Genomic DNA, 8,316 nt, shown 5'->3' with positions numbered 1-8,316 from the left:
GACCCATGCTATTGATACCAATCCCATAGCCTTGTGATGGTGATGGGCGCTATATTGAAAACTATGGCTACAGCTGATCGGGATTCCCCTGCCTGCATGCCCATGACGTTGTTTCTTTGCACTTCTATTGATCTTGGCATGTTGTTGAAATGTCACTGTTCTATTGACGCAGATCGGCAATCAAAAACCCTGCACTTTTATATCGGTCATAGTGCTGCTGCACGTGAAGTGCTTGCAGCTTCATGACCCTTTGTTAATGCACTGGTGCGTTTTTCCTAATCGTTTGTGTTTCCGGACTAGTGGTTTGCATGTCCTTGTTGTGATCATTTTGATCCGTGAAATTTGTCACTGACACAAACACACATTAAACCGCTTCATTTTGCTTCTCTTGGTCCGCTAATTTTGCTTTTATGGCCAGAAATATGCGTATTGGGTTTCCTTTTTGAAGAGTATACATATATTATTTTTTAGATTCATTAGTTTTCATGATTATGCACAGGAATGAACACATCCAAATGTCGCCGTTGTTAGGGTCGGAATTCTATCCCTACCCCGCTCTATTGGATCCTTTATGCGGAAAGAGAAAGCAGGTTGAAATGGTTTGGTGTCAAACACTTTGGCTACTGGAAACTATCATGGAACATTACTGATTGACGAGCGAACTCATCCTTGTTTTCGTCACAAGCCATGCTTATGCCCCCCTCGTGTCTTACCATTATCCACTTTATCATTACAGTGTTCCCTATCGTAGGTTACTGTCACAAAAATCCCCCGACGAGTTATTAAATAACATTTCATTCATGCTAGTCGACGTCTGACGTCTGACGCCTTGAGCCGTTTTGTATTCGCGCCATATCGGCTCATTCCTAACCACTCGGTACCTTTTAGATTAAGGAATTGGACGAGTGTGTCAGATCGCATCGGGATCACTCGTAATTGTCCATCACGAGACAGCATCATTCGTGACTAACTCGTGTTGTTCCGGGACAAGCCGAATAGCGAATCGTGCCCCTCTCATGGCCATTTCTGCGACCGGGTTCCGTCTTAGCGCAAACGGGCATACCTAAAACAATTGTCAACTCGTTGCGTAATAGTTCACATATCTTTCCCCACATAGTATATATATATATCAGATGCAATTTAAAGCCCACCGGGGCATGTGAAAAATAAACAGTATGATTGAACACATCGGCTATAATTTTAGATGGAAGACATACGTGAAATCAAAAATTATTTCAGAAGGATTCTTTGACGAGGAACTGGAAATCATACGCGCATTCTGATTGGTTTGTCGTATTTTCGCACATAACTTCATCGATAGGGGGACGAGTCTTCTTGCAGGTTACAGAAAGGGGCGAGTGATGACAAATGGAGACACAATGCCTACCCGTTTCGTAAGCTTCCGTCACCTATTCGACCCTTTTTGTTCAGTCCCGTAGGCATGGCGAGGTACATTTGTACTTCGTTTTGCAGTCTGTCAGGTTAAGAAGCCAAAGGTCGCGAGTTCGCGTCCTACAGATCTCACCAAAACTGGTTGATTGTCTTTGAGACACCTGACCAACGGCAAAGATCGTCCTCACGAGAAGATGTGATACTGTATTCTAAAGGTGCTCCGCGACAAATTCAATAGAAATCCTAGAAAATTTCCATAATAACTATGAGGACTCTGCTCAAAGTAGAATCCATTGTAAGAATCCGACTATATGTAAAACATTTGTTTATGAAACACTTTCAATTAGTGATGCTACAAGGGGTTCGCGTAAAAGTGAGCATGTCCTGTGCTTCCGTTTGGTAGTTTATTTGTTGTTTAACGCAATATTCAGCAATATTCCAGCTATATGAGGGCGGTCCTGCGCTACCGGTGTCCTCGTCACAAAGACATGCATAGGCAGGCGATGTATTCACCTGAACTTTTGGTACAGGTCAACATAGAGAATTGCCTCGGACATTTGTTTACATACGGTCTCATGAAAGTATTACAGTGTATAAGATAGCACAAAAGGTTATATATTAGGTTTGCATTCATCTTCTATGCACTAATAAGATTTGTATATTCTATCAAAAGAACATGTTTTATTTGCACAGAGTTAAGGATTTGTAATTCAATTCTATACACCCCAAAACCTGATTTATTGCCGATCGTGACGTTAGTTTTTTTGTATGCGCGCGCAGCAGGGCAGCATATCCCGTTCTTTACCGACGCCTTAACGAATTTTCGAGGCGATACAATTTGACCCTCTTGAAAACTGCCTCTAGGAGGTATTTCGCGTTTGTGTTTTGTCGTTTTCGTCCTTTCGTGATTTACTATTTTATTGAATTCATTATACAACCTTTGTTTGGGATGTAGCTCGATGCAGCACCATATTTTGAAACAAGAAATAAGTATTCATCAAATAAGGAAACTAAACAAATTCTTGGAATAAAATGTCAAGGAAATGTGAGATATTTGCATCCCACAAAATACAGTTACCACACGTCGTACATATATGCGCATTTGAAGGGTTATTACTGGGTGTTGCAGGTGTGACTGCACTGTGGAAACCACGAAGTGTAAGTAAAGAGCAGTTCAGTTTAAGAAAAAACAGTTTGATATTCAATTTACGACTGGCTTTTTCATTTCTTTTATATATGTGTACACATGCAGCGTGCAAAGTTTCTGAAGCAAACATCTTCAAATTGTTGTATATGAAATTAGAGTCTTTTTTAAAGGAGTAAATTACAGACACGATATTAAACTTGTTGGTAAACAGATTTCAACGATCAGTTTAATATACGGAAATACAAGAATATCGTAAACATAACCGCTCTTCACACAAAGTACTAGTATTTGTTTAAATTTCTTCCAGCAAGGCCTTTGCATCACGTTCCGGTTCAGACATGTTAATTATGTTTCATCACGGTTTATGGCGTGAAAAGTGTAAATGATTTAATTATTTATCTTATTAAATGCCTGTGCATTGATATTTTCTATGTTATGGACGTTTGAAAAATACCCAACCAACATACTATTGAACTTTACAAAAGGAGATGTTACAGCCATTGATGTCCTCCCCAAAATGGTTCATTTTGACATGCTATTGTTTTAAAAGTAATAATGGGAACACGATTCCAATGAAAAGATTGTTCGTTTCTTAAAGCATTGGCATTCATGTCATTACACTCGGTGAGCAACATATGGACACAGATACTGCTGTTACATCTATAATTTCCAAGCAATTATTTGCGTTTGTCTGAAGGTACAAAGATTTTCCAAGATGGGTATGCAATATGAAGCATAGGATAGAAACAGCAGCGGAGACTCTAGGCGATACTTCAAACGTTTTACTTTCTACAGTACTAGGCACGACGACGTCGTCTCCTGTGTTGAATGTTATAACAACCTCTACTACTACAACTTCTACTACTACAACCACAAGTGCTGCAACCACTAGAAATACAGCCTCAGACAAAACAACTAGGGTTACGCATTCCCTGACATCCACCATGACACCATCCTCTGGTCGCACCAGCGACACTGCTACCTCCGGCACAACTATTGACAATACAGCAACCAGCACACCCTTTGGTACAACAGTCCTTGGTTCAGCGAGCGGCAAAACAAAATCTGGTACAACCACTGATACAGCTTATGCAGAGACAAAACCTTTTCACTCATAAAACTTTTTCAACAACAATGAATCAATGCTTTTTGGGAATTAAATACAAAAAACATAATTAATATCAGGCAATCAATGAATTCTCTACTGAATAAATAAATTTCATAATAATTACATACGGTTTCACGTAGATGGACAAGACCCACGTCCGATGGAAGTGCTCGTGGGAGGAGTCGTTGGAGGACTCTTTGGGGGCGTCGTCATCACGGTTGTCATCGTATTCATTTGTCGAGCATGTCGCTCGAGAAGAAGGTACTTCAAGCTATAGTGTTTAATATGTGTGAACGCCCATCATCAAATTATCTTTGGAGCATGGCCAATGTAAAATTGTCTGATTAATCATAAAGACATTAAGACATAAAGAATGTTATCATGAACCTCATATCCAATGTCATTAATATTTGCAGAAAACTGAGGGGAATCAAATATCACCAAGCACATGGTGAACTTCCACTTCACCTTCATAAGTGTATTTTCTTAATTATTTATAGACATACAGAAGATGAAGACGGAGCAGGGTCGAATGAATCCCACACCTGTCTAGGATTGGTAAACTGTTTGTCCTATCATCAACCAGTGTTTTAAGCAAACTCATTGCAGAGTATTTTTGAATATTGGCTAGTATTGTGCACAACCACCAGTAGCTAAAGTGATGACTTTAATCCTGGTGGGGTATCATGCAGGAAGCCGAGGTAATGTAAGTCCCAATGGTCCCCAGCGAGGTGGTCCAGCTTTGGTTTTTGGTGGCCTGTAGCCCGTGGTTTAAACTGTTTATCATATAATGAGTAGGTTTTTCGGCAGGATAAAGCCAATGGATAAAAACGATATCAGTTGGGGTCATATGCGGATAGAGATGCAAATATCAAAGGTCAAGTAGGGACTACTTTCACCGTTTATAAACAAACATGGCGTCGCCCTCGTCATTCGGCGATCGAGTCAGAATTAACCATCGGCAATCTGGATAAACTACAGGGATAATTGCTATCATTATCAAAAGAACAGTCTCATATACTGAAAATCAGTGTCTAACTGTGACGTAGCAAAGGCATTTTATAAGTTTTGGCAACTTTGGAGATATAAATTTCGAAACAATTTTGCGAGGGCACGAGGCCTAGCCAAACGGGATCAGTAACCATATCTGTGCTTGTAGACCTCTGCGGCTTGAAACCTTTTCCACAAATTAAAATAGTTGGATTTGGCCGAAATATGTTTGAATTAATACCTTGTTTCGTTTTGTCGCTGTGTGTACATCTAACTACACTTCTTAACGTTATGACATGACAGACCGACTGTCAACAACGTCTGACAATGGCCGTGACGTCTCATAGACTAGGGTTAGAGTAGCTTCCTTTTGACAAAGGGCAGTTACTCTAGCAGACAGACCGATGGATTGCCACTAAAGGCAATTAAAAACAATTGTTGTTTTGTGTATATGTTGCTTCGCCACTGTATAAGAAACAGATTTCAGTTGGAACTATATTGGCTACTGTTACTGTCCGACTGACACATCACTTACTCTATGACGTAATAAATATTAATGCGCGCATTCCAGGAAACCTCGCAATGTTTCGGTAATGTTTGTGAGAGAGGGAAAGCGATTTTGAAGCACAGAATTAAAGATTGACATCCTATGATAAAGAGGTTATCACGCTTGTGTCTTTGGGGATGGTAAATATCCTGTATTAGGAATAAACACTGTGTATTTAGCTCGCCAAGGCTCGCTAAATACAATTATTATTCCTAATGCAGGGTATTTACCATCCCCAAACATACTCGCGTGATAACCTGTATATACATAATAGTGTTATGTCCAAATACGTTTCACATATTTCTTTTTAAATATAACTTTGTATTCATGACTCACTTGTGTATATATATATCAACTTTTCTCGTCGCAATATGGCTGAAATAATGCCGATGAGACGTTTAATTTTAACTCACTCACTCACTCTTATTTCAATCTTATCAAAACATATTTGATACGTCACGTGCTTCTGATTATTGTAAACAGTTCAATAACATGTACAAGTCGATGGATGCATTAGTATTGAGTTGGTTCAATAGTCGTAAAGACACATGTTTGTTATCAAAGTCACTTCTAAATACTGTTTCGAAATAGACTTAACACTTCTCCCAACTAGGTAGCCCACTGTTCAGCGTTGCAATGATGGAATAATGGTTTCGAATTCATATAGATGTTAGTGTGTTGAATATGAGTAAGTTAATGACAATGCCAATTAGGCTGGTAATTTCAATATTTGTCTCGTTTATTTACGGTAAATATATTATTAATATTCAAGGTGTATATTCTGCTCACAACTATTGCCGGGTATCACAAATGCTCATTGATTAATCAATAACAAGCTAACTGTAGTCATTCATAATTATGCTTCTTTTAAGATTCAGGCCACCAGTTCCAGTGGTAAATCCCCACCTGGTACAAATGCGGTGACATCCCAAGTCCCGGATCTCATTAAGGTTTCAGCTGTACAACAAGCGTCCAGTGCCCCCTCAGATGTGTATGACGTCATCAAAGAGGGAGACGACAACCAGCTGGAAGCGGATCCTTCTGCCTGCGACCAGGGAGACTATGTGGACATAACGGACGATATGACTGGAGCAGGTGTGTATTCCCTGGCACAGGCACCTCCCGGGATGGCGGCACAGGGTGGTACACCTCAACCTGCTGCAGAGTACTTCGTTCTGGAGAAGGATGACCCGACAGACGGCGACTATAACAAATTGGTCAGAGATGGCGCTACTGAGACAGGAACTGATGTGCAGGGTACATGCAACCGACTGGGCAGAGATGGCGCTACTGGGACTACAACTGATGTGCAGGGTACATACAACAAATTGGGATCAATTGCAGATGACAATGATGACAACGAGCAAGCTGGAAACAACGGGACAGCGGCTGATTATTTCGTCCTAGAGAAACCAGAAGACACATCCAACAAACTAGCACAAGCAGGCCCGGGGATCGCGGTACAGGACGGTACACCACCATCTGCTGCAGAGTACTTCGTTCTGGAGAAGGATGACCCGACAGACGGGGACTACAACAGACTGGTCAGAGGTAGCGCTACTGAGACTACAACTGATGTGCAGGGCACATACAACAGACTGGGCAGAGATGGCGCTACTGAGACTACAACTGATGTGCAGGGTACATACAACAGACTGGTCAGAGGTAGCGCTACTGAGACTACAACTGATGTGCAGGGTACATACAACAGAATGGTCAGAGATGGCGCTACTGGGACTACAACTGATGTGCAGGGTACATACATCAAATTGGGATCAATGGCAGATGACAATGAAGACAACGAGCCAGGTGGAAACAATGGTACAGCAGCTGAATATTTCGTCCTAGAGAAACCAGAAGACACATACAACAAACTGGAAGGGAAACGCTCCGCTGAGGAAGAACAAGAACCTTACACCAAACTTGGAGAGGCGACATCCGGGAGAGTCAGAACCCCCTGATGATCCAGGTAGACCTTCACGAGAGTACTTCATTCTGGAGGATCAGACTCAGCCCCACAGTACATGTACAGTCACCTATTCAGATATGATTTGAACTTCATACTATGGGTTATGCATACCACTTGCCTCTTGAAGAACACAAATGCAACCTTGTTTCATGTACACGATACATTTACCAGAGAATATATCTTGTCCATAGAGGTCAGATTCACGTTGACTGGATAACCGAGTTGGTGGTGATTGATATCCTGTGCCAGCAATAGTCCAGCTATATGACGACGGTCTGTAAATAATCGAGTCTGACTTGCTATTAGACATAAATCCGTGAACATATTTTGTTGAAGTAACCGAAAGTACTGGATCGTTGATGTGGCCCAGTCATCTAAAGCGCCGCAATTTGTTGTGCACAGTTGCGTCCCTTGGGCACGCAAGAAACCTATGATCTAGGGTTCGAATCCGCATGTATGCAATTATTGTTACTGTTAATCCTCCACCTACTAAATATATTTTCTATCATGTTCATTATCCAGCCTTGCTTGACAACGGTATAAGAATCTTTACCGACACGTCGCCTTTACAGTAAATAAAGAAGTTGTCATCAATAAAATTGTCTACTTTGAGTTTCCAGTACTACAGCATCGTCATGTTCATAACACTAACCAGGATGCTGACATCACATCAATCAAGTCCCGTTGTGAAAATGAACACTTGTTAACAGTTCATGTGACTATCAACTCATTCATCATGAACATGAAGTCGACATTAACTTGTGCAATGATGTCTCTACACATTTTGTTCCTGATATTCGTTTTGTTTTCGTTGATTGGAATGATCTTTCGTTTATTCTATCGTCACCCCTACACACATCCTGAAGTGTGACATTGTTTCCTCGGCTGATGATATCTACTTAATAACCTTACCCTTATTTTATGTCATATTGGCTCTACTTTAGGGCTTTACTGTGTTTTTGTAATTTATCCAACTCTTATTCACCATCACCTCGAATAAATTTACATAAATACTACACAGACAGCAATAAAATTTCACTGTATTACAATTTAAATGTAGTCGTTATTTGTGCCATTATAACAGGCACCGGATCAATTTCAATTCAAATTGAGTTTGAAGAGTATTTCAGAGTTAACATAAAGTGGGGTGAAACTCTGATTGA

At 40.6% G+C, this 8,316-nt stretch overlaps 1 pseudogene; it reads left to right on the top strand.

Annotated features, from left to right (window-relative positions):
- Positions 1–3,483: 3,483 nt before the first annotated feature.
- Positions 3,484–7,239, top strand: LOC139446611 (uncharacterized; annotated as a pseudogene).
- The last annotated feature ends 1,077 nt before the right edge of the window (positions 7,240–8,316 follow it).

Source organism: Haliotis cracherodii, unplaced genomic scaffold (assembly GCF_022045235.1).
Source record: "Haliotis cracherodii isolate W230 unplaced genomic scaffold, xgHalCrac1.p SCAF_6, whole genome shotgun sequence".
Taxonomy (NCBI): domain Eukaryota; kingdom Metazoa; phylum Mollusca; class Gastropoda; order Lepetellida; family Haliotidae; genus Haliotis; species Haliotis cracherodii.
This window is presented reverse-complemented; position numbering and strand designations above follow the sequence as displayed.